The sequence below is a fragment of the Ranitomeya variabilis genome, chromosome 2 (genome assembly GCF_051348905.1).
Source record: "Ranitomeya variabilis isolate aRanVar5 chromosome 2, aRanVar5.hap1, whole genome shotgun sequence".
In the NCBI taxonomy this organism is placed as follows: domain Eukaryota; kingdom Metazoa; phylum Chordata; class Amphibia; order Anura; family Dendrobatidae; genus Ranitomeya; species Ranitomeya variabilis.
In genome coordinates this window covers 82807159-82834896 of record NC_135233.1, presented here as the reverse complement: position 1 = coordinate 82834896, position 27738 = coordinate 82807159, and the positions used below count along the sequence as shown (strand labels likewise).

General features: G+C 42.3%; 1 long non-coding RNA gene across 1 annotated transcript in view; it reads right to left on the bottom strand.

The window, feature by feature from the left end:
- LOC143809120 (uncharacterized) overlaps window positions 1–22587 on the bottom strand; it is a 28329-nt gene extending 5742 nt beyond the window's left edge. Inside the window, exons 1-3 of the long non-coding RNA XR_013222082.1 lie at window positions 22501–22587; window positions 15590–15741; window positions 15199–15256 (exon numbers count right to left, since the gene is read on the bottom strand). This is a non-coding gene — a long non-coding RNA (uncharacterized LOC143809120). The remainder of the gene's footprint in view (window positions 1–15198; window positions 15257–15589; window positions 15742–22500) is intronic.
- Window positions 22588–27738: the final 5151 nt, after the last annotated feature.

The window sequence follows — 27738 nt, the reverse complement described above, 5'->3', positions numbered from 1 at the left end:
GATTTTTTATTTTTACGGCTCTGCATTATAAACTTCTGTGAAGCACTTGGTGGGTCAAAGTGCTCACCACACATCTAGATAAGTTCCTTAGGGGGTCTACTTTCCAAAATGGTGTCACTTGTAGGGGGTTTCAATGTTTAGGCACATCAGGGACTCTCCAAACGCAACATGGCGTCCCATCTCAATTCCAGTCAATTTTGCATTGAAAAGTCAAATGGCGCTCCTTCCCTTCCAAGCTCTGCCATGCGCCCAAACAATGGTTTACACCCACATATGGGGTATCAGCGTACTCAGGACAAATTGTACAACAACTTTTGCAGTCTATTTTCTCCTGTTACCCTTGGTAAAATAAAACAAATTGGAGCTGAAATAAATTTTGTGTGAAAAAAAATTAAATGTTCATTTTTATTTAAACATTCCAAAAATTCCTGTGAAACACCTGAAGGGTTAATAAACTTCTTGAGTGTGGTTTTGAGCACCTTGAGGGGTGCAGTTTTTAGAATGGTGTCACACTTGGGTATTTTCTATCATACAGACCCCTCAAAATGACTTCAAATGAGATGTGGTCCCTAAAAAAAAATGGTGTTGTAAAAATGAGAAATTTCTGGTCAACTTTTAACCCTTATAACTCCCTAACAAAAAAAAATTTTGGTTCCAAAATTGTGCTGATGTAAAGTAGACATGTGGGAAATGTTACTTATTAAGTATTTTGCGTGACATATGTCTGTGATTTAAGGGCATAAAAATTCAAAGTTGGAAAATTGCAAAATTTTCAAAATTTTCGCCAAATTTCCGTTTTTTTCACAAATAAACGCAAGTTATATCGAAGAAATTTTACCACTATCATGAAGTACAATATGTCACGAGAAAACAATGTCAGAATCGCCAAGATCCGTTGAAGCGTTCCAGAGTTATAACCTCCTAAAGGGACAGTGGTCAGAATTGTAAAAATTGGCCCGGTCATTAACGTGCAAACCACCCTTGGGGGTGAAGGGGTTAAATAACAGAGTTTTTAGTAATACTGTTTTTTGATAAAAAAAAATAGCACAAAAGTCATCCCACCTCGTCAAGGTAACTCTGATAGGGACAGTTCTACACTGTCTAATATTAAAATCTTACCATGTGTCAATGTTGACCTCAGTGTGAATAAGGGCAGACAAAAGGACTGGGCCCAACCAGTGAAACACCAGACTGGGGAAGCCTTATAAATAGTCTCTAGCTCAGAAACAGGGAGGCCACACCCCGGCTTGCACAGAATGCAACAATACAGAGAAAAAAACACAAAAATTGAGCTTAACTTGAGTTGGTACACATGCAAAGGTTAAACGCATGTTCACATTGGCCACAAATGGCGGACGCGATGTACAAAAAAAGTTAGGCTACTTTCACACTTGCGTCTTATGGCGTACGTCGCAATGCGTCGTTTTGGAGAAAAAAACGCATCCTGCAAAGTTGCCCACAGGATGCGTTTTTCTCTATAGACTTGCATTAGCGACGCATTGCAACGGATTGCCACATGTCGTGTTTTGGCAGAACGTCGGCACAAAAAAGATGTTCCATGTAACTCTTTTTGTGCGTCGAGTCCGCCATTTTCGGCCGAAACTCCACTCCCTCCTCCCCGGACTGCAGAATGGGCAGCAGATGTGTTGTAAAACTACATCCACTGCCCACGTCTTGCAGTTATTTCACAGCGTCCGTCGGTACGTCGTCAGGCCCGTACCGATGGAAGTGTAAACGAAGCCTTACATGGAACTTTTTTGTGCCGACGGTCCGCCAAAACACGACGCATCCGTCGCACGACGGATGCGATGTGTGGCAATCCGTCGCAATGCGTCGCTAATGCAAGTCTATGGAGAAAAAACGCATCCTACGGGCAACTTTGCAGGATGCGTTTTTTCTCCAAAACGACGCATTGCGACGTAGGCAAAACGACGCTAGTGTGAAAGTAGCCTAACTGGCACAGTTACTCTGTAGTCAGCACTGTGTTCCATGCTGGTCTGCTGGTTATCTGGTGGGGATATCATAGGAGGACAGCAGTGAATCAGTTATAGCAGGTTGGCTGCAAAATTTCTATTTTGTCTGAGCTGGGCCAGAAAAAACAGTGATTTCTTTTTCTCTACTCAGAATAAGGGCTCGTGCACACGACCGTATTTTTTATTGAAGAACAATCCGACAAAACATCAGATTACACTGGGACCAATGCTGTTTTTGAGGCCTTGCACATGTCCGGCTTTTTGTTCCTCCAACCGGCTCAGTCACGGCACACCCAAGTTGTATGAGAATACTGGATTGCTCTCCTCCATGCAAGTCAATGAGTCCATGGAAAATAATCAGACTGAACATGGATGACATCGAAGTGCAGTCCGATTTTCACAGACTGACAGAATGGAGAAGATGGAGAAATGTTTTTTCCATCTTCTCTTCATCCAAGAAAATAGGATCACACTCTGATCAGAGAGTGATTAGCATACTTGGCCTCATTCTCTTGGATGATAGAAAATACAGTTTAGTGACCCTAGCCTGCTTGTGAACACTATTTCTTCCAGCTTTGACAAATCATAAACACTGCAGCTAATCAGATACTGCTGATTGGCTGCAGCGCTAACATGAGGCCCCGGTCAGGTGTTGTTACCAACAGACTGATGAGGGATACAACGCTGACCATGGAGGAGCGAAGTTCATCTGGAAGGTGAATTTTAATATTTTTTGTACCTCATTGGGCCCAATAGTAAAGGATTGCTCAGTAGTGAAGAACCTCTTTAAAGAAAACCTTTCACCACTTTTGACCTCTGTGCTCTGTGGGTGTCATAGTAAGAAAATAATGCATGTCCACAGCGCTAAAAGAAATGGATAACCCAGTTGTATGATAACAAATTCAACACATTTTACGCCCGTATTTTCAGGTCCTGTATCTAAAAAAAAAATCAATCAAAGCGGAAGAAAAATCATTTTTTATCTACATTCCTGCTACTATGTGGCGGAATGTACAGTTTCTAAAGTCAAAAAGGGTACAGTTGAAAAATGCTAAAACAAATAATCAATGTTTCTTTATTACAAAATGTAATAATCTCTACTATAACCTTCAGCCTAGCAACAGTCATGACTATTTTCCCACATCGAGGGCTGCACACTACACATTTTTACTCGCGTACTTAGCAGGAAGATTTTCTATTATTGTCGTAAAAACGTCACCTTTTTTATAGGTATAAAATATGTGTAAAAAAGCAATTGTAACAATTCCTTCTCCTCAATTGGATTTAGCCTGATACTGGCGTAGAACTGCCTTCAAGAACTTATTAAAGTCTAGACACAAGTTGAAAGCATGTAAATTGGTTCCAGCCATTTCGAGTAATAACTTCACTTAGATGGAGGATCTGATTGATGTCACTCTTAAAGTAACCAGAATATGATGTAGGAATTAATTTCTATGTAGCCCGTTACTTTCTTTTCCTAAGTTCAGTTTAGTATCTCTGCAAGAAGGTAAAATTGTTTTCTTTTTATAACTTATTAAAGCAGAATGTCATTTTGGACAGGTTCGACATTTCTTCCTCCCTGGTGGTCCTCTCTTAGCAACTTTCCTGAGTATGTTTTATGCTGACATTTACCGCAGTCTAATTGTGTTTTGCCAAAAAGGAAAAGAACACAGCTTCTGACACTTTTTAGAGTCCAACCAACTTATAAAGTTTAGAAAATCCTAACAGAGAAAATATACTTTCTTTTTTAGTTTCCACTATTAGCTAACATTATTCATCCTGCTTTCCCCTCCCAGTGAAATTCCTTGTATTGCTGTGTGTTCCCTGTGCTCTTCAGGAATGCCCTATATAAAACAATCAGAACAGAAGTGTGTCTGTCAAACATGAATATTGTTATAGTCACGTACTGGAGATGTGGTCTCTCTGAGCCACAATAAGTTTGGCATTGGTAAGACAGTGATGTTTAGTCTAAAGATACCATGGTCTTTACTCCCAACCCATGCCAGAAGGTATGGGCTTTGTTGCAGGAGGATCCTCAGGTTGCAAAAATAGTAACAGATCGATGACAGTAAAACTAACAGAGTGGTTAGACAGTCAAGAATGGAGCCAAGTGTTGTCACCATGAGAGCGGTCGGGATGCAGTGGGCCAGAGAATGAGATGGTCACATAGTCGGGAACCGAACCAAGGGTCAGAGCCAGAAATATCAGACGAGTAATCCCAAGGCCAAGGCAAAGTGATATCTAGGAACAAGACCAGTGTTAAGATCTAAGTAATTTTTCAAATCGGGTTCAGAAGCAACAAAAATTATAACCTGAAGCGTGTAGAAACCTCTATAAGCAGACAAGGCATTGGAATTTGATTGCCCTTAACATCAAGCATGGTGGCCTATTTAATCTTCAGAAAGAAGACCATGCTGCCAGAACAGGAAAGACACAATGTGATTTAACCAGGCTTGGATGCCTTTCTTGAAAGATATGATATTACAAGTTATGGCTTATGGGCACTAGAGTGTATGATGAGATGTTAAAATAGAGAACTAGTCTGATTGCTGTATGTGGCGTTGGGCAGAATTTTTTCCCCTATTGTGGGGCAATCATCTGCCCCATGGGGTTTTTGCCTTCTTCTGGAAAGGTATAGGTTGAACTGGATGGACTCATGTCTACTTTCAACTTTAAAACTATGAAACTTTAAAAGAAGATAAAACTTGGAACAGCACAGGAGAAAGCAACTGTTTGCCCTAGCAGCCAAAGAGGGCTATTGGTAGGGGTCACAGCATCTCCGGGAAGTGGCAGGACAGCATTCAGGCAGAGTGAATGAGAGGTACAAATATTTTAATTTAACTATTTTACCTACCAATATAGGGCCATCATATTGTGCCGCTCTTTACAGACATCAGTATCACTGTCCCCATTGGGGCTCACAATCTAAAATTCGTATCAGTATGTCTTTGGAGTGTGGGAGGAAACCGGAGAACCCAGAGGAAACCTACGTAAACACGGGGAGAACATGCAAACTCCTTATAGATTGTCCTTGTTGGGAGATATGAACCAACTACAATCAGTTTATCTAGTTTGGTCTAAAGAAGTGGTCTCTAAACTGTGGACATCGACTTCTTGCAAAATTCTTGTCCCCTATATCCCCTGACCTACAGCCACATATTGTAATGTTGAAACAGTTTGGAGATCTTTGACCTCAAGAATTTTTAGGGAAAAAAACTCGAAACATTTTTTTTAGAATTTGATAAATGATGATAACCTTTGAAAGCTACGGAATGGAGTTCTGATGGTGACCACAATACTATTTCAAAATCTTCTTTGTCTAGATCAGTATTTAATTGGTATTTAAATACAGCTTTTTTTTGGTCAGTAACCAGGAAAATAAAATATGTAAATGAGCCCATTGACGATTTTCTTTGTGGAAGCCGCATTGGATCATCACAATTGGTACATGCTCAGAAATATTTAGGAACATGAAGACACAAACATTGGATCATTTATTTTCAAGCAGGCTGTCTAATCCTGTTATTCATAAATGTCTAAAGCATTGGACAATATTTCTTTTCTATTCATTCCTTTCTTCAATGCCATTGTCCCGCTGATCCGTATGGAGCACCAGCTGCCAAGGATCCGCCTTTACATTCATAATCTTATTAAAAAGCGTGCCATTATCATCCTGATACACGCACAATAACATAGGCAGCTCGCTGCTAGCAGGTGACCCTCTCTGGCACAAGCGCACAGTTATGGGATCAGAGTCTCCGCTAGAGCTTGTAGACGTGAATGTCAGCATGCAGAGATGAGTGGGCACTGTATGTGCCACACAATGGGGGCATTTTAGAATCATTACCATATTGGCATTGACCAAAACAGCAAACATCGATGTAACTTTTCATACACGGGCAACTTTTTAACTTTTTGTATGCGCTCGTATAAACTTCCCTCCGTGTATTATTTCATTGATGTCCTTTGAGACCGCAGCTGATTTGTGGCACAAGCAGGAAATCTGACAAGCGTGAAATGAATCCTGATGTGGCAGGTGGATTCGGTTAAAGGGACTTCACGTATAATCTCCGTTCATAGGTTTTTAAGAGAAACTATCTCAGATTGGCAGATGAAAGAAAGCACAGCCCTATCCATGCTAGCATCACAATTGATCAAAGGACTTTATTTTAAATGTTTGCCAAGGGAGAGGAACTGAGCCCAGAGCTTGTATGTTAGATTTATATGGGAAGAAGATGACTACTGGCATATGCCATAATGACCTGCCACAACTGCAATTCAAAGTGCATGCATTTCTAGGTGTGTCAGGTAGCCATTTTTCAGCCACTGCACTGCTGGTTTTTTTAATTACAGTTTTTGTGCATTTTTTAAAAATTATTGTTGTATAGTACATACATTTCGGTTATAGATTTTTGATGACTTTTTTAAACATACGGAATGCGATTCCAAGATTCCTCTTAAAATTACGTGATTTATAATGTCAAAACGCAGAAAATTTCACTAAAATATACATGCAATTTTAAAAAAGGGGAGAAATGCAATTGTGGTTTAAAGGCGATAAGGGGTAAGTTTTCGCCTTATGGCGAGTGATATGCCTGGTCTGACACACGAGGTTGAGGAGACTTAAATGCCTTGCATGCTCCTCTGGGAAATTAAATATGGCTTTTAACCTAAGTCATACTGCAAGGCCCGTTAAAGAGTAGATATTGACTTGTAGGATTACTAGTTCCAATAGATGCACTAGAGTTCAAGTTGTCTTCCTCTCTGAAGAGACAATTTACATATTTAATTTCCCAGAGGAGCATACAAGGCATTTAAGTCTCCTCATACTGGCGTGTCAGACCTGGCATCTCAGTCTCCATAGGGAGAAAAATGATCCCTTAGATCTGAGTCTTAGCCTTTCACGTAGCCAAATCAGATCTCATACTTTGCTGTGAAATGAGAAGAAAAACCAGCACTAAACAAACACACATACCTCCACGCAAGCATACGATTCAGCTTGCGGACATATTGCCTCTTGCACCGAGGACTCACAGGTGCATGTGAACACCCCAGCAGATGAGCTTATTCAGATTTGCAGGATAGAAAATGAAGGCACTTCGTGGACACTGGTCGGTGAAAAATACTTCTTTATTAGTTGCATAAAAAAGACACGGAGGCAGGGAGGGAAGTGCGGGTGACCGTGTAGACTATGGCTATTTCACGTACACACTATGCTTCAATGGGTCCAGGTACCACATACCTTGCAATAACTAGGGGCAATGCCCAGAAACACCATGTCAGCCAATTGAAATTCTGATTTGGCTTTTATCTTAAATCATATGGCGAGGCTCATTAAAGGGTCGATATTGATATGTAGGACTGCAACTTTCAATAGGTGGCACTAAAGTTCAAATCCTCTTCCTTTCTGTAGAGTCAATTTGCAGGCTTATAGGAGAAAATGCTTGAAAAGTCTTACAAAAAACTTCACAGGAAAAAATGCAGCATATGAATTGAATATTTTTTTTCTACTGACTCATTGTCAATAGAGATGAGTGAATCTTTTAAAATTTGAATTTGCAGAATTCACCAATCACCAAATTTCCCCCCCAAATTTGATTTCTGGCAAATTAATTTGCGAAAATCTCTGTACTGAAAAGATTGTAATTTCTCAGCAATTGCATGTGGGGGATATGAGAGAGAAAAACCTGTGGCCATAAGTGTTTACACTCCCCAGGAGAGAGGGCATCATTGACCATAAGAGCTTATACTGATTATGAGAGAGAAAGCAAGGACCCTGCTGACCATAAGAGCTTACATTCTATAGTAGAGAAAGACTTATCCAAAGACTCTAGAGATGGAAAACGACTCTATAGTACAAAGTTTGATCTGCTGGTAACCGCTGATCTGTGATGGCCCAGGTACTTGCTACAACTATACAAGGTATGATAATCCGCTAGATGTCGTAACTGCAGGGCATTATGGGGAGACCCACACGACCATACAGAGTTGTGCTAGCCCTCCGTCACAAGTATGTCAGAGGCTGCAGACCGTTGCTCTGCATTTGACTGCAGAAAGTCTCAGCAATTCACTTTGCAGACTTCTTCCTGGTCCTTCTGACTCTAGGACCCAGTGGCAACCTTCCTCCAGCTCTAGTTAACACACCTGGACCCGGGTGTTTATAACTCCCAGCTTGCTGCAGGAAGTTGCCTGTGATATTTCCATTTCCATTTCCCTGCTGAGGCTTGGAGCTATAGCAGTTGGCTATGTTCCTCTCTGGTGTTTGGAGGACGTCTATGTTTCTTTCTGAGTCTACTCAAGTTAAGTGTTCCCCTTGTTTGTGTATCCCATCTGTATTTAGTGGTAGTGTTGATTGGCTAGTGCACACCCTGTCCTTTCCTATGCAGGACTTAACGCCAGGGTCAGGCAGGGGTTAAGTATCCTGTTTGGCGATAGGTGCGTAACCTATATAGGAACGCTTAGGGCACACAGGGTGAAGTTAGATCTGCCTATGGGTCTCCACTCACCCCTTCCCTAGTATTGGGTTCCCTTCCCCTTATCCCTTCATCTTGCCCTTAGTCTTTCCAACACTGTGCGTGACACCCTCACTATGATGTTTCAGCAGTGCGGCAAATGGTGGCGGGAACGTTTTTTTTTGTTATCTTGCAATCTCAAAATGTTGAAATTCACATGAAACCGCAAATTTCAGGAAATTCAACTTGAATCTGATCCTTGATCAATCTGCTTATGTTTAATTGGCATCATTTGGCTGTGGTATTCCCTCCTGCTAAAAATATAGCATGAAAACTATCTTAAAAAGATTTCCATACCTTAGAGAATTACTAATATAAACTAAGTAGGTGCAGATTTTGGTAAGGTAATACATGAGAAGCCCAGATAATAAACATGACTGTTTTTGTACATACATTATAACTTGAAAGCTGGTCTTATTAGATTAAAGATGGCTTAACAGAACAATCTAATGTATATGGAAGCCTCTTTTCTATCAACATCATATACAGTATAGGAAATAAAGATAAGGATATGTATATGAGCCCCAGCTAGAGGGAAGCCATTCCAGTTTGATTGGTTCCTAATTTTATTACATTTGCATACCTTATGGAGACTTGATTTTTAAACCTGCTGCAATAATTGCAAAGACAGCAAATCACAAAAAGTTCAATGTAAAACAATAAAAGTAACTTACATCAACTTACCAGCAAATTATTAAGAATATTAAAATTTAAATTATTGTCACTAGAGATGATTGTCGTTCATACGACTGTATCCAACTATTGGAAAGCCCTTTAACACAAACACAGGCTTAGTAAGTTCAAAAGTGACCCCACCATAGAAACTGGTGGTAACCTGGTAGTAACCAACAGCCCATTTAATAACAGCTCACTGCCAGATTTGTCATGCTTTTAAAATTAAAAATAGTCCCAAAATTATCCCTTCTACTAATTTGCGATCAGGCAGACCATTCTTTGCAGGAACACTGTCTCAAACTGATGGTGTCACTGGCAGAGGTAAAATGATCCTGCTGTGACAGAGGTATATTCTATAAGGCTCTTTGCTTCTTGCCCAGTATGCTTGCTGGATACTGGATATGCTTGATGGATTTACGGTGAAACCAACAGCTTCGATGAACAGTGACATCAGTAAGGTTATTGCTGTTCATCTGCTATGAACTGCGCTAAGCTTACTGACATTAGCAATCGCAGCGCGAGAAATTTCTCACATTACGAGTGAGCGGTGATGTCAGTAAAGTTACTGCAATTCATCAGATATTAACTGAGATAACTTTACCGAAGTCAGTACTTGTCACAGCAGCCGGATTTACATGCTACTGCTCATTGTGTTCTAGCTGAAGTACTGAGTGGCCACATTACTGATATCACCGCTCAACACTGCATTCGGATGTTGCAGAGTCTGGGATCGTCTTGGGACGTTGGATTGATTTATATTGGACCTCTTTGGATTATTTTATTTTTTAAAGGTAATAAATGGGTAAAAGAGGATCGAGGAGTGATTTTTATAATTAAAGGACTTTTCTCTGTGTGTGTGTTTATTACTTTTGACTACGAGGCTAGTAATGGGCATGTCTTATAGATGCGTCTCCATTTCTAACCTCTGGTCTTGATTTCAGCTGACATTACAAAGCTGACATCAACCCCAAAACCATTTCCCTGCTTGCCAACGCACCAGGGCAAGTGGGAAGAACCAATGCTATGTTCCAGAATTGACACATCTAATGGATGTGCCATATCTGAAGCATCTGAGGGCTGGTGTTAATAGTCAGGGAGAGGGGAAATATCCATGGCCCTGCCTAGCCTATTAATATCAGCCTACAGCTGTCTGCTTAGCCCTTGCTGGTTATTAAAAATAGGGGGACTTCCATTTTATTTTTTGGGGTTCTTCTCTTTTTAATAACCAGTAAAGGCTATGAAGACAGTTGTGAGCTGTTAAAAATACAGTAGGCTGGAAACCTTTATGGATATTAGCCCCTTCCCAGAATAATAATACCAGTCCCAAGCTGTCTGCTTTCCCTCAGCTGGTTAATAAAAATAAGGGGAAGCCCATGTCATTTTTTTTAAACTTAATTTTATATTTATTAGCCATATACATGTGCAGTAAACAGCACGCACTGCACTAACTGTATATCTCACTGACATATTTCTATCTATATATCTACTCTATTTTATGAAAGTGAATTTACTGTACTCGGCTACTGAAGTGTTGGATTTCCTATGAAATGGTGGCTTAAAAATTGGTCGGCACACACATGATCTGTGTGCCTTGCGATTTTTTTTCTCACACCCACTCACTTGCATTGCTGAGTCTCGGCCATTTTACATGTCCATACGAAACATGCTGCAATTTTTTCCTCAACCCAATTTCAGGTGAAAAAAACCCCTTGCAGATAAACACTGCCTAATTGAATAACATCGTTGCGAGTGCAATGCGATTTTTTTCTCACACTGCACTCGCTGATTTTATACATAGATGTTAGCGTATCCTATCACTGGTCAATCACACTGAGCCTGTTACTGCTGCTAGCACCTCGCTTATCTCTATCACCCTCTATCAATTGAATTTCTGCATTATTCGTAGACTACTTCACTCATCTTCTTCACTGCTGCAGTTGTTCAACACATTACTGTCTGGAGTATTTGCCAAATTTTTAGGGCTTTCTCTTCCTTTCTGTATTGCTGACCTAGGAGCTCTGACATACTCTGACTACCTTAAAGAGAACCTGTCATGTAAAAAACCCACTATTAACCTGCAATTAATATGCTTGTTAATAGCAATTCTAAACCAGTGCATCAGTGCAGAGCCGGCAGTCAGTCAGTGCCGGGTCATGCTTACAGTTGTTGTTCACTGTGTATTGAGGCCATGTCAGTTGGTCAGTTGCCCCTCTATTACTGAAAGCCGCAGGATGCTGTGAGGAATAAAATTAATTTCCTTCTGACAGCAGGGCCATTAGAGTGGCAGCCACATGGGTTTAGAACAGTATTAACCTGCAGATTAACCCCATATCTGCAGGTGGTTTGTAGAATTTTTTTTTTACATAACAGCATAAAATGACTGCTGGATTCCATGCCTTGGCTTTTATACAGGTTCTGATAGTCTTTCCTGATTGACTGCATTATACCGTGTGATGCATTATGGGGAAGCCATCGCAATAATGCCTGGGGTCATTTCATCCTTCAGTGGCTGATGCAATCTTCTGCAATTTGTAAAAAAACAGTGTTCATTTTTTTGACGATTTGCACTAATTGAATTGCAAATTGTTCAAATTTAATGGGACCTAGAAATATTATGGAATTCAACTAGAATTCGATTCACATTTAATAAATTTGTTCAAATTTAACTCTTACGTCAACCATTACAAAGGCCCCAGACCAGAGAGTTTGATGTAATAGAAATTTATAATTTTTTTGGACTCTCAGATTATAGAATAATTATTATTAGAATTATAACAGTAATTAAGATATTGCAAATTGTTTGCCTTGCTAAATTATATAAAATAGGGATTCATTAGAAAATATGAAACAAACTACAATATAAGTGAAGTGGCATACTGAAAAATAATAAGCGTCTTCAGGGTGAGCTGCAGATTTCCGTATCTACAGTATTCCCTACGTAATGCAAATTTTTTCCAGATTTGTTTTGCCTCCAGCTTCATTCTAGCCAATGCAGATCCATAGGAAATCTGGGGCAAATGTTAATAACATTACTCAAATTTCTGATATCCAGCTATTCTTTTCTGTTCTATTCTTTTACTATTATTCTTTGTCTACTAAGCATACAAGAGAGTCATACAAGCTGACTAAAAAAAAATGATTTCTTGGCACATTAGGAAAACGTTTGACAAAATTCCTTCATATATGATTCAAGAATTATTGGCACAGGAATGAAACATTAAAATCGATCTGCAAATATACATTTTTCAGGAACAAGGCACAAGAACACATGAAATATGTTATGTAAAAAGTAAGATGGTTTTCATTTCCAGAGAAATGTTTCAGTCATAACAAAGAACTTGTCCTGCAATATAAATTTATAATAACACACAATAAAAAAAATCACTTAAATTGTTTACAGACATTTTCCAGAGAAAAAGCATAGAACTTTTTTTTTAGTTTTGGACTATATGTGGACAAAGTTAATGGTGTATATTCACAGGTAGAATTATCATTATATAATAGCCATTTGTCGACATGAAATTCCATTTAAACTATTCCATGGACTTTTTCATTGAGTTACATTACATTTGACTTAAAGCGAACCTGTCAGATCATTCCTACTGTCCGAGTCATCAGCAGCATGAATCAAAGATCGGCTCCATCATCACAAATCAGATCCAGGCTGGAAAAGCGAAGGACATCTACCCTTCATGACAGGTCCGCTTACCACACAATTTCAGAGTAAATCATGAATATGTGTAACATAGAGCATAGGTTTAAATGTGTTTAAGGCTGTATGATCACATGACAAGTTCCCTTTAAATTAATTGCACTCATTGCTGTACATATTTTTTGTCACTAGCCAACTAATACGTTTTTCTATAGGGTAAAATGTCTCAAGTTGTGGCAAAAACAAATAGTTAACCTATCATTTTATGTTTATTGCTGCTAATTAGTAATATGTATCTCCATGGTTACAGACTACAAACAAACCCGTTTGTAGTCTGATACTCTCTACGATCCACAAAGAAGAACATCCGTAGATATACGCTAGATGTGAATCTGTGGGGGTTTGCTGCTGAGGCCTACAGTGTCCCTACTAGAGTTGAGCGAATTTTTCAAAATTCAGTTCCCATTACGATCGGCGGCAAATATTGCTTTTGCAATATTCGCTGAACACAGCCGAATGTCATTGGAGTCTATGGGAGTAGAAATAATCAAATATGTTTGGAATCATTTGTCAAACATAAATTTAGCACGATTAAGGTACCAATATGGCACGAATATGGCAAATTCAAGTTCAGCAACCGATTCCGAACAGATTTGCTCAACTCTAGTCCTGACATGTTTCTAGGTTCAAGAGGGAACCCTCATGTGTTCAATTCATTCCTGTTTCCTAAGACTAAATGTTCCTATGTTTTAGTTATTATGGGTTTATAATATGTATTTTTTTGGTGTCTGAATAACTATTTAGGTCTAGATACTTTTCAGTTACTGTCTACAGATGGGAAGTTTATGAGTAAGTGGACATGCTTTACATTTCTGTTGGTGCCATGGAAGCTGCTGATCTCACTTACTTGGCTATTTCCCTATGAATGGAGGCAGCCTTTCCAAACCCTGAAGCCATTAAAAGAAGTGACATAATATGGAACATGTGCACAGCAATATGGGTTTGACATTGCTGTGTATTATGTTCATTTTATGAAACGCTTTTGCGACATTGTGTGTAGATAGCCTAAGAAAGCATTCACCTTTGCTGTTATACATTGGGATGGAAATGATGTAAAATAGCCAGAATACACAACATTTTTGGCTGAAATACATTTAAGGGTAGGTCCACAAGGGTTGGATTCAGCTAACAAATTCACACCAATCTTCGGTGGGGATTTGGCATGGATTTGCCACCTCAGATTTCTTTACAATATTTTAAAACAAGGGAAAAGTAAAAGCTAAGAAGCCATGACCATTAAGAATGGCGTTTTGTAGCTTAGGCTTAATGAGGGGCGTGTAGGATTAATATGTGACTAATTAATTTGGAGCAACTTATCAGTGGTGGGCGCATCTGTGCACCTCACCAGAAAAGTTACTCCTATCAAGGACTAGAGTAGCATTTCTGGCATAAGAAACGCTGGAGCTTTTCATGAATTTGGGTGAGCTGTCGGAAGCTGCAGAAAAGAATCCAAAAGTTGCAAAATCGTTGCGTAATTTCGCATTGGGCAAAACTTTTGTGACTTTTCAAAGTGTTTTATGACAGTTTTTTGATATAAACACTTTGATGAATCAGGGCTAAGATTTTTTAAATACGCAATTTAGTTAAATTTAATAGGGAAAAGCCACAACAAATCTTTACTCTTTTCCAAAACACAAATTGATTTACGGTAAATCCACATTGTATGTTATTTTCCATGTTTAAAAATTCCTCTCATTTGTGGATTTACCTTAATAAGTGATTGGGAGTTTTAGTTTCTGGTGCTCTTTTTCTCGCTGCTTACCACTTTTGATCTCAATGGGAAAAAACACAATAGCAATGAAGAAAGCACTGACACATTTAAAGAAATCTCATTCATTTTGCTGTTTCTGTAAAATGCTGTTTTTTCCGCAAGATAAAGACAAATAAAAAACACATTAAAAACACAACGTGTGAGCAAACTATTAATGTGTAAATTACAGTGCTTACAATTAGTACATGCATAATAATTAGGGACGTGCCTATGGATAAATTTAATTTCGTAAATTATTTTTGTCCTCCCTTACTACCAATACGTTATCATAATGAGCACACAAGTTCGAACAACACAGTTCTAAACAATAACTCCAGAAACCTCTGAACACATTATTTTCAGGACATTTTACATGTCAGCATCATTTCTCTATGACCTCATTCAAATCCTTGTCAGAGATCAGCTTTTGATCAAACAAAAATACTTGCTAACCCTTCAGCGCTGTCAAACAACCTTAGCTTGATGGCTATTTGTCTAGCGACCTCCTCAGAATTTTTTTATCAACTGTGATGTTGTCAGGGAACAAAAGTGAAATTTCAAAATTTCAATTATTACCTTACATTGTCCTCCTCATTTGCTTTGGTTTCCTTCCAAATAAACAGCAGGGCTTGCACTGAAAGCGAAACACATTCTTCATCTCTTATTTGGCACAAATAGATCATTTTCTTGGCATATAATGGTATATTCATTTAAAAAAATACTGGAAAATATTAGAAATGGCAGTAAAGTAAATGAATGGGTGTTTCCATTGTAATATGGTTTACACTGAACCACCCAGAAGAGGGGAATGTCAAGACAGACCAAATTGAGTGGTTAGAAGAAGATACAATTTCTTCTATCTGCATGGAAAGCTTAAGGTGTAGTGAACCCTGGGACAAATGTGCTCCATGTCTCTCTAACCCTAGACCTTTACAACAATAAATAATCTTTACCATATTGGCCTTACCTGGATTGTCTAGGAGACTTCCAATAAAGGAGAAGACCTCCCAGGCTCTAAGATGAGAAGGCAAGTTCACCACTTCTGCATCTAGATATTCCTCTATCCTCCTTCCTGTTTTGCTCTCATTTGGGCTGGTGTCAGCTATGGAGTGAAGAAGTCTGCAAAAACAAGAAGAGGTCAAGTATCATCAGAATCTAGTGTCAGGGAGAGACTAGGTGAGCGAGAGCTAATAACACGGGCCCCTGCAATTTCCCTCAGACTAGGGAAATCCTGACTGACCCTCTACCTGGAGTTTACACTGATGGTGTGCATGTCCAGGCCTCGAACCTCACCCTGTCTCCTGTTTCAACCCTAGGCTGAAACCTCACCCAGTGAAGAGGTAATACACCAATACCCACAGTTAGCACAGACAAGGATAAAGGAAAATATACACCACGCCGCAGTCACTCAGGAATACAGTATAAATGTGCAGGGCAAAATAAACACAAATATAGGAAGGAGTAAATAAGACAAAGGAAAATACACCACCAGCAACGAATCTCCAACAACCAGCTCTCCACTCCAGACCGAGATAACAACGCACAAGACAGAAGCTATAATCGGCGACGCCCAATGATCAGGAGAACTATTTAAAGGCAATGGGCATGGCCCAGCTTCCAATCCGAGGATCAGGTAAATTAACCCCGGAACAGCTAGATAAAATCTAGCCGACGCCAATGAGCAAATAGTGGTCAAAAGCGGAATTACCGCTGTCTGTCGAACGACCTGGTCTGAACAGCGTCCGACATGACAGTACCCCGCCTTCTACGAGGGACCCCAGGGCCCTCACGGCTTATAGGACCCGGCTTGTCTGGATGGCGACGAAAAAACCTGACCAGCCGATCCGCATGAATATCCAAGGCTGGTACCCAGGACCTCTCCTCAGGCCCATAACCACGCCAGTGTACCAAGTACTGTAAAGTGCAACGCACTACACGAGAGTCAACCAACTTGGAGACTTCAAACTCCAAATTACCATCCACCAAGACTGGAGGTGGCATAGGCGCCGCATCCACAGAACCCACCACCTTCTTTAGAAGAGACCTGTGGAACACGTTGTGTATCTTATACACCGTAGGGAGCTCCAATTAGTACGCTACTGGGTTAATGACGGCGGTGACCCTAAATGGACCAATAAACCGTGGACCCAATTTAAGGGACGGTATTTTGAGTCTTATGTTTTTTGTGGATAACCACACCCAGTCATCCACACTCAGGTCCGGACCTGGCACACGCCTACTGTCAGCCACACATTTGTACCTAGCACCCACACTCAACAGGCGCTGTTTAACTCTCCTCCAGACTGATGACAATTGTGCTCCTAACTGATCCTCCTCCGGAATGCCGGAAGAGCCCCTCTGACTCAAGGTACAAAATTGAGGATGTAGCCCGTAAACACAAAAAAACGGAGACTCCCCAGACGACTCCTGGCGGTGATTATTGATGGCAAACTCAGCCAAAGGAAGAAAGGTAGACCACTCCTCCTGGTTATCAGAGACAAAGCAGTGTAGGTACTGTTCCAAATTTTGGTATCAATTTTGGTCTGACCATTTGACTGAGGATGGAATGACGAAGAATGAGACAACTTGATCCCCAGCCGTAAGCAAAATGCTTTCCAAAATTTTGCCACAAACTGAGACCCCCTATCAGACACGATGTCAGACGGAACCCCATGAAGTCTGACCACCTCCTGCACAAATAAATGAGCCAGAGTCTTAGCGTTAGGCAACGAAGGCAAAGACACAAAGTTGTTGTGAATTCTGCTCTTGGGCTCCCTCTGGTGGTTGTTGGTGGTAGTGCAGTTGTCTTGGGGTTGTAATCCAGGGCAGGTGTTTCTGCTGATTGCAGCTCTATTAGGTATTTAGGTGTGCAGGATCCATGAGTCAATGCAAGTTGTCCATTGTACTTGGAGGGATTGCATCTCTCTCTGGCTCCTCATGCCCTGCTGCCAATTCAGCTAAGATAAGTGTCTGTTTTTTTGTCTCTGTGCACACATGCAGTGTGCTTTGCAATTCAGTGCAATTCATTGTGTTTTTGTCCAGCTTAGACTTTGTTTGGATTTTTCAGTCATGCTGGATTCTCAGGAGATGCAGATATACTTTCTATGTCTTTAGTTAGATGTAGTATATTTGTATTATCTGCTGTGGATATTTTTAGGATTTTAATACTGACCGCTTAGAATTCTGTCCTATCCTTTTCTGTTTAGCTAGAAGTGCCTCTTTTGCTAATTCCTGTTTTTCTGCCTGCGTTTGTTTTTCCTCTTATACTCACAGTCAATATTTGTTGGGGGGCTGCCTATCCTCTGGGGTTCTGCTCTGAGGCAAGATAGAATTCCCATTTCCATCTATAGGGGTATTTAGTCCTCCGGCTGTGTCGAGGTGTCTAGGACGTGTTAGGTACATCCCACGGCTACTTCTAGTTGCGGTGTTAGTTTAGGGTTTGCGGTCAGTACAGGTACCACCTACTCCTGAGAAAGTCTCTCATGCGGCTCCAAGGTCACCGGATCATAACACAAAGTGCGACATTTTAGAAAACCGATCAACAATCACCAAGATGACCGTGTTCCCAGCTGATGAGGGCAAATCAGTGATGAAATCCATGGAGATTTCCGTCCAAGGCTTACTAGGTACTTCAAGAGGAAGTAGTGTGCCAACAGGACGGGAGTGGGGCGTCTTAGCCCTAGCGCACGTGGTACAAGCTGACACGTTTTGTTGATGGGAAGCTCAGATGGTACCTCCTCCTGAGCCTCGGCAATCTCAGCCTCAACCTCGGTAGTGAGAGCTGAAACCACAACACCCTTTTGGAGGATGGGTACTGGATCTTCCCGAGGTTCACCCCCCGGAAAACACCTGGACAGAGCATCCGCCTTGGTGTTTTTAGACCCCGGTCTGTAAGTGACAACAAAATTGAATCGCTTGAAAAACAATGCCCAGCGAGCCTGCCTGGGGGACAGACGCTTGGCTGACTCCAAATTCAGCAGATTCTTATGATCGGTAATAACAGTAACCTGATGTACCGACCCCTCCAAGAAGTGTCGCCGTTCCTCAAAGGCCAACTTGATTGCCAACAACTCCCTGTTGCCGATATCGTAGTTACGTTCGGCGGACGACAGTTTCTTGGAGAAATAGGCGCACGGACGCAAACCACTCAAAGATGAGCCTTGAGATAGTACCGAACCCACACCAACCTCAGACGCATCGACTTCCACAACAAAGGGTTTTGATACGTCTGGCTGCACAAGAATGGGGGCTGAAACAAAACTGTTCTTAAGAAATTCAAATGCGCGCACAGCAGCCTCAGGCCAAACGGAGAAATTGGTACCCTTTTTAGTCATGTCAGTTAGCGGTTTAGCAATGATGGAAAAATCCTTGATAAATTTCCTATAGTAGTTAGAAAACCCAAGGAACAGCTGAAGTGCTTTCAGGTTATCAGGACGTTCCCAATGCAGCACCGCTTGCACCTTAGCGGCGTCCATTTTAAAACCAGAAGCAGACACAATATAACCCAAGAAAGGCAACTCTTGAACAAAAAATACACATTTCTCAAGTTTAGCATACAGCTTATTCTCTCTGAGAAGCTGTAACACCTGCCTGACATGATCTAAATGAGCATCACGGTCGCAAGAATATATGAGGATGTCATCTAGGTACATGATAATGAATTTCCCCAAAACATGCGAGAACACATCATTGATGAAATGTTGGAACACTGCAGGTGCGTTAGTCAACCCAAATGGCATCACCAAATTTTCAAAATGACCCTCAGGGGTATTAAAAGCCGTCTTCCACTCATCACCTTGACGGACTCTTATGAGGTTGTACGCCCCCCTGAGGTCAAGCTTGGTAAACCACTTAGCACCTGCCACCTGGTTGAACAAATCTGGTATCAGTGGCATAGGGTATGGATCACGAACCATAATCTGGTTCAACTCCCTGAAATCCAAACACGGGCGTAATCCGCCATCTTTCTTCTTCACGAAGAAGAACCCAGCTGCCACCGGCGAGGATGACGGCCTGATGTGCCCTTTGCTCAAGCTTTCAGCAATATAATCTTTTAACGCTTGTCTCTCCGGACCGGAGATGTTAAACATCCTTGCATTAGGCAACTTGGCCCCTGGTTTGAACCTGATAGAACAGTCATAGGGACGATGTGGCAACTCTGAACAACCCATCTCAGAGAACACATCCACAAAATCCAGAAGTGACTCCGGAACGCTTGAAGTCACTGCAGCCACACATGTGGCCAGGCAATTCTCCTGGCAGAACTCGCTCCACTGAGTTATATCCTGAGTTTTCCAGTCAATTACTGGGTTGTGCATAGACAACCAAGGAAAACCCAAAACCACCTGAGCAGGAAGATTCCTGAGCACCTTACATGTAACCCGCTCGAAATGTAGAACTCCAATGTGGAGTTTCACCTCAGTCACAAATTCAGTTATCTCCCCCTGAGAGAGAGGAGCAGCATTGATGGTGACCACGCGGATAGGATGAGACAGTTTATCAATCCTAAAACCTGCTGTGCGCGCAAACTCCTCATCAATGAGATTTGTGGCTGAACCACTATCCACAAAAACAGTAATTGGTAGCTCACTGCCAGTGATAAAAACCTTAGCAGGGAGCATGCATTGAGAAACCACCACGGAGGATATACAGAAGCTCAGATTGGTCTCCTCCACACCCTCTGAGCTTAGAAGTTTTCCACAGTTGCGTTTTTCTTACACAGCAGAGGGCAGATGTTAATAAAATGACCAGTTTTACCACAGTAAAAACAGGCTCCCTGCTTCCTGAGCTCAGGGGCTCGATGCTTCACATGTGACACCCCTGCAATTTGCATAGGCTCCATGGGCTCACCTGCAGCAACCTCACGTGAACCTAAACCCCCTCCCATAGGCGGTGTCTCATGCTCCCCCTGAAGCAAACGGTGATCAATGCGGACAACCAGACTCATAGCAGAATCTAGAGAAGCAGGAGTCTCGTACATCAGAAGGGCTTTTTTAACCCTTCCAGAAACCCCATGAATAAACTGACTCCGCAATGATGGATCATTCCATTGTGTATCGATCGCCCAGCGACGAAATTCAGAACAGTAATCCTCTGCAACTCGCTCCACCTGGTGAATAGTGCGTATCTTAGATTCTGCTAGAGCCATTCTGTTAGGTTCATCATAGATTTTTCCAAGAGAGGAAAAAAACTCTCCACAGAGTCAAATGCAGCAGAATCAGATGGCAAAGAAAACGCCCATGCTTGGGGATCCCCGCTTAACAATGACAACACCAGGCCAACACGCTGAGCCTCATTACCCGAGGAGATCGGGCGCATACGGAAATATAGTTTGCAAGCTTCACGAAAAGAAACAAATTTACTGCGTTCCCCAGCAAATTTTTCAGGCAAAGGGAATTTAGGCTCAGCAACTCTTCCTGTCGCTCCAGCTTGCACATTAGATACTGCTAGCCCCTGTTGCTGCAGTGCCCCCCTCAACTCATTGACCTGTAGGGACAGCGCCTCCAACTGGCGGGTTATGGAAGTCATGGGATCCATGACAAAACAAAAAAAAGGAAACCCCTTTTTTTTTGTTGTTGGGCCGATTATAATGTCACGGGGAGACTAGGTGAGCGAGAGCTAATAACCCGGGCCCCTGAAATTTCCCTCAGACTAGGGAAATCCTGACTGACCCTCTACCTGGAGTTTACACTGATGGTGTGCATGTCCAGGCCTCGAACCTCACCCTGTCTCCTGTTTCAACCCTAGGCTGAAACCTCACCCAGTGAAGAGGTAATACACCAATACCCACAGTTAGCATAGACAAGGATAAAGGAAAATATACACCACGCCGCAGTCACTCAGGAATACAGTATAAATGTGCAGGGCAAAATAAACACAAATATAGGAAGGAGTAAATAAGACAAAGGAAAATACACCACCAGCAACGAATCTCCAACAACCAGCTCTCCACTCCAGACCGAGATAACAACGCACAAGACAGAAGCTATAATCGGCGACGCCCAATGATCAGGAGAACTATTTAAAGGCATTGGGCATGGCCCAGCTTCCAATCCGAGGATCAGGTAAATTAACCCCGGAACAGCTAGATAAAATCTAGCCGACGCCAATGAGCAAATAGTGGTCAAAAGTGGAATTATCGCTGTCTGTCGAACGACCTGGTCTGAACAGCGTCCGACATGACATGTAGTCTATGGTCTATATGACATTTCAGTTGGCCCGATTTGCAATTTTAGAAAATCTGATGTGGGTCTGGATCTAGTGGGTCTGTTTTGGGATCTGTCTATGTTCAGTGGCTCTGGTCTTGGCCTGTACACGGTTAAAGGTAAAGTCTCAGATCAATTTGGGGAATGTTGCAAGTGGTCATATGTATTCATAACTCTTAGTGATCGTTTGGTCAATCATATATTTGGTCGTTGTACTGTCTGTGTGTGCAACAAACCTCACATGGTTAGCACACTGACTATTAATAACCTTCGAGCAAGTACCAACAAGAGATTTTCAACATGGACCAATTGTCCATGTTTACAAATTTGCAGCATGCACCATAGTGATCCATTTTCCGGAACTAAATTGTGCATGAAAAATCAGGCATTTGTTCGTGAAATGGACATGCACAAGATGCCAGTCACAACCACCATTTACGAATGAATCTGGCCTAATTTTAGCAATGGCAAGTCTAAACCTGCCCCTAGGCCAAATTCAGACATGAATGACACACAGTCTGAGTATGGACCAGAATGTCTGGATCCGTCATAGGTCTCCTGGCTAGAGCTCATCAGCCTAATATATGGCTGGAGGAAATTAAACCCCTTCTCAATCACTGTTTTCCCCCCAAATAATAGCAGCTGTACTCCCCTATAAGGCAGCTATACTCACTGCCAGGGTCCATGCCATTGCAGTGATGTGAGCTCTGGCTCTCTTGGGTCTCACATAACATTGCTATGTGACCCTATCCCTTCGGCCATTCAGTGATCACTACTCTCTTCATCAGACGTAACTGACATCCGGAGGACACTGCAGGTGCTCTCTCACATCTGCCAGATGTCAGTTGGGTCCTAAGGAGAGGAGTGTGAAACCAGCACCAATTGGCCACAGGGATAATATTACAATGTCACATGAGCCCCGGGAGAACCAGTGCCGACACCGCTGGAATAGTGCTTGAATCGGAAATGAGTAAAAGTGCTATTGTCCGAGTAGTGGACAAGGGATTGTCCGAGTAGTGGACAAGGGATTTTCCAAGTAGTAGACAACCACATTAATTTCAGGTCAGGAGGCCCCTAGTTAGTCCGGATATCACAGTCTGCACTCAGACTGTGTTCTGAATGTGGCCTAAACCTGAAAGTGTGCCCAATATAGATAGACGGGGTATATATATGTATATAAAAAAAACTTCTAGTAGTCCAGCATGATATTTATTTACATAGCCATGGACTCCAAGGCTTAGTGGGACCTGGAATCTACCTACTATATGTTTACCTGATGTTGCCTTCCCAAAGTGTGAGACACTTATCATATACCGAGCTCTTAATATATGGGACTATCCAGAGTTCTTCGATCATTGCACATATTAATTTTACAGCATTTGATCCCTAGGCATAAGGTAGATAATAATGGCAAGTAAATAGTTTAGTGGCACATAAGACAAAGTTCCTGCGTCTATGAACACGTGCTATTTCTCATTTACTTCTTTGGTTACTGTGATAACCAAGGTTTACTTGACTGTTTTATATGTTGGCGATTGAGCCTATCACCCAAACATTCTTATATTACAGTTCTGGCAGATCTGCAGAGCGAAGAATGAAGAAACAGCTTTCCAAGCCCCATAGAGGAGGAGGTTATAGGACAGCTGAAAGGCTTTTAGATATTACACACAACTCTTATCTGAATTTCTATTACAGGTAATTAGATTTATTTGTTGAACTGAAAGATACAATCTGATTGTATTTCCTTAAAATTGTTTCCAGAGAACAAATAGGAAAACATTTAAGTACGAGAGAGAACGGAAGAGCTTGTAATGTGCACGCAGGATGAACTGCTTATGTACGTGTTATTGTAACTGCTAATTATGAGTCTGCACTAAGGGTACTGTCTCACAGTGGCACTTTTGTCACTACGACGGTACGATCCGTGACGTTCCAGCGATATCCATACGATATCGCTGTGTCTGACACGCAGCAGCGATCAGGGACCCTGCTGAGAATCGTACGTCGTAGCAGATCGTTTTGAACTTTCTTTCGTCGCTGGATCTCCCGCTGTCATCGTTGGATCGGTGTGTGTGACACCGATCCAACGATGCGTTTGCTTGTAACCAGGGTAAACATCGGGTTACTAAGCGCAGGGCCACGCTTTGTAACCCGATGTTTACCCTGGTTACCATCGTAAAAGTAAAAAAAAACAAACAGTACATACTCACATTCCGGTGTCCGTCAGGTCCCTTGCAGTCTGCTTCCCGCTCTGACTGACTCCCGGCCGGAAAGTAAGAGCAGAGCACAGCGGTGACGTCAGTATGTACTGTTTGTTTTTTTTTAATTTTACGATGGTAACCAGGGTAAACATCGGGTTACTAAGCGCGGCCCTGCGCTTAGTAACCCGATGTTTACCCTGGTTACCCGGGGCCTTCGGCATCGTTGGTCGCTGGAGAGCTGTGTGTGTGACAGCTCTCCAGCGACCACACAACGACTTTCCAACGATCACGGCCAGGTCGTATCGCTGGTCGTGATTGTTGGAAAGTTGCAGAGTGTGACAGTACCCTAATTCTATAGCAAGTACAGATGGCTGATAACTAGAGATGAGCGAGCACTAAAATGCTAGGGTGCTCGTTGCTCGAACCGAGTAATTCCTAATACTCACATGCTCGTTTCAAGTGATGAGGATAATTGGAGTCAATGGGGAGCTGAGTTTTTTCCGGCAGACCTTACAAAGATGTCTGAGGGGCATCAAAATGTTCAAATAGATGGGAAAAGTGCTGAATGGAAGGAGAACAGCATGGGGAAGACCCCTGGAAGAATCTCTGACTCCAAGATCGCTGCTGAGAACAATGGTGTCACACTTTTTCTCCACTTTAACCCCTTCCCGACCTGTGACACAGCGTATACGTCATGAAAGTCGGTGCCAATCCGACCTGTGACGCATGTGCTGTGTCACAGAATGATCGCGTCCCTGCAGGTCAGGTGAAAGGCTTAACTCCATTTTCACCTGACCTACAGGGACAGGGGGAGTGGTACTTCAGCCCAGGGGGGGTGGCTTCGCCCCCCGTGGCTACGATCGCTCTGATTGGCTGTTGAAAGTGAAACAGCCAATCAGAGCAATTTGTAATATTTCAGCTATAAAAAGTGGTGAAATATTACAATCCAGCCATGGCCGATGCTGCAATATCATCGGCCATGGCTGGAAACCCTGATCTGCCCCCCCCACCATCACCAATCTCCTCCCCGATCCTCCGTCCCGTCCTGCACACTGCTCCGCTCCCCTCCGTCCTCCTGCCCGCTCCCCCGTGCTCCGATCCACCCCCCCGTGATCCGATCCACCCCTGTGCTCCGATCCCACCCCCTCATACTTACTGAGCCTCCTGGTGTCCGTCCATCTTCTCCCTGGGCTCCGCCGTCTTCCAAAATGGCGGGCGCATGTGCAGTGCGCCCGCCGAATCTGCCGGCCGGCAGATTTGTTCCAGGTACACTTTGATCACTGTGATAAAACCTATCACAGTGATCAAAATAAAAAAATAGTAAATGACCCCCCCCTTTATCACCCCCATAGGTAGGGACAATAATAAAATAAAGAAAATATATATATTTTTTTCCCACTAGGGTTAGGGTTAGGGCTAGAGTTAGGGTTAGGGCTAGGGTTAGGGCTAGGGTTAGGGTTAGAATTAGGGTTAGAACTAGGGTTAGGGTTAGAATTAGGCTATGTGCACACGGTGCGAATTTGGCTGCGGATCCGCAGTAGATTGGCCGCTGCGGATTAGTAGCAGTTTTCCATCAGGTTTACAGTACCATGTAAACCTATGGAAAACCAAATCCGCTGTGCCCATGGTGCGGAAAATACCGCACGGAAACGCTGTATTGTATTTTCCACAGCATGTCAATTCTTTGTGTGGATTCCGCAGCATTTTACACCTGTTCCTCAATAGGAATCCGCAGGTGAAATCTGCACAAAAAACACTGGAAATCTGCGGTATATCCGCAGGTAAAATGCAGTGCCTTTTACCTGCGGATTTTTCAAAAATGGTGCGGAAAAAACTCACACGAATCCGCAGCGTGGCTATGTGCCTTAGGGTTGGAATTAGAATTAGGGTTGGAATTAGGGCTAGGGTTGGAAATAGGGTTAAGATTAGGCTTGTGGTTAGGGTTATGGTTAGGGTTAGGGGTGTGTTGGGGTTAGGGTTGTGGTTAGGGTTGGGATTAGGGTTAGTATTAGGGTTGGGATTAGGGTTAGGGGTGTGTTGGGGTTAGGGTTGTGGTTAGGGGTGTGTTGGGTTAGGGTTGTGATTAGGGCTATGGCTAGAGTTGGGATTAGGGTTAGGGGTGTGTTGGGGTTAGTGTTGGAGTTAGAATTGAGGGGTTTCCACTTTTTAGGCACATCAGGGGTCTCCAAACGCAACATGGCGACACCATTGATTCCAGCCAATCTTGCATTCAAAAAGTCAAATGGTGCTCCCTCCCTTCCGAGTCCCGATGTGCACCCAAACAGTGGTTTACTCCCACATATGGGGTACCAGCATACTCAGGATAAACTGGGCAACAATTATTGGGGTCCAATTTCCCCTGTTACCCTTGTGAAAATAAAAAATTGCTTGCTAAAACATAATTTTTCATTCCTCAAAAATTATATTTTATTTTCATGGCTCTGCGTTATAAACTTCTGTGAAGCACTTGGGGGTTCAAAGTGCTCACCACACACCTAGATTAGTTCCTTCGGGGGTCTAGTTTTCAAAATGGGGTCACTTGTGGGGGGTTTCTACTGTTTAGGCACATCAGAGGCTCTGCCAATGCAACGTGACACCCGCAGACCATTCCATCAAAGTCTGCATTTCAAAAGTCACTACTTCCTTTCCGAGCCCCGACGTGTGCCCAAACAGTGGTTTACCCTCACATATGGGGTATCAGCGTAATCAGGACAAACTGGGCAGCAACTATTGGGATCCAATTTCTCCTGTTACCCTTGTGAAAATAAAAAATTGCTTGCTAAAACATAATTTTTGAGGAAAGAAAAATGATTTGTTATTTTCACGGCTCTGCGTTGTAAACTTCTGTGAAGCACTTGGGGGTTCAAAGTGCTCACCACATATCTAGATAAGTTCCTTGGGGGGTCTAGTTTCCAAAATGGGGTCACTTGTGGGGGGTTTCTACTGTTTAGGCACATCAGGGGCTCTGCAAACGCAATGTGACGCCCGCAGACCATTCCATCAAAGTCTGCATTTCAAAAGTCACTACTTCCCTTTCAAGCCCCGACGTGTGCCCAAACAGTGGTTTACCCCCATATATGGGGTATCAGTGTACTCAGGACAAACTGGACAACAACTTTTGGGGTCCAATTTCTCCTGTTATTTTTGTGAAAATAAAAATTGCGGGCTAAAAAATAATTTTTGAGGAAAGAAAAATGATTTTTTATTTTCACGGCTCTGCGTTATAAACTTCTGTGAAGCACTTGGGGGTTTAAAGTGGTCACCGAACATCTAGATTAGTTCCATGGGAGGTCTAGTTTCCAAAATGGGGTCACATGTGGGGGAGCTCCAATGTTTAGGCACACAGGGGCTCTCCAAACGCGACATGGTGTCTGCTAACGATTGGAGCTAATTTTTCATTCAAAAAGTCAAATGGCGCTCCTTCCCTTCCAAGCCCTGCCGTGTGCCCACGCACCAAACAAAACTGCAACATGTGGACACAGCCTAAATTTTTGAAGACTTTTTTCAGGGTTCTATACCAACGAAATGTACTCAAGGCCACGGAATAGTTTGGATGATAACATTTTGAACAAGTTTTTTGAGGGTTATATATCTACAAAATGTACCCAACAATATACTGTATAATACCCTATGGGTGAGCAATATGATACCGATAAATTTTGAACTGGTTTCTTGAGGGTTATATACCAACAAAATGTACTCCAGACCAT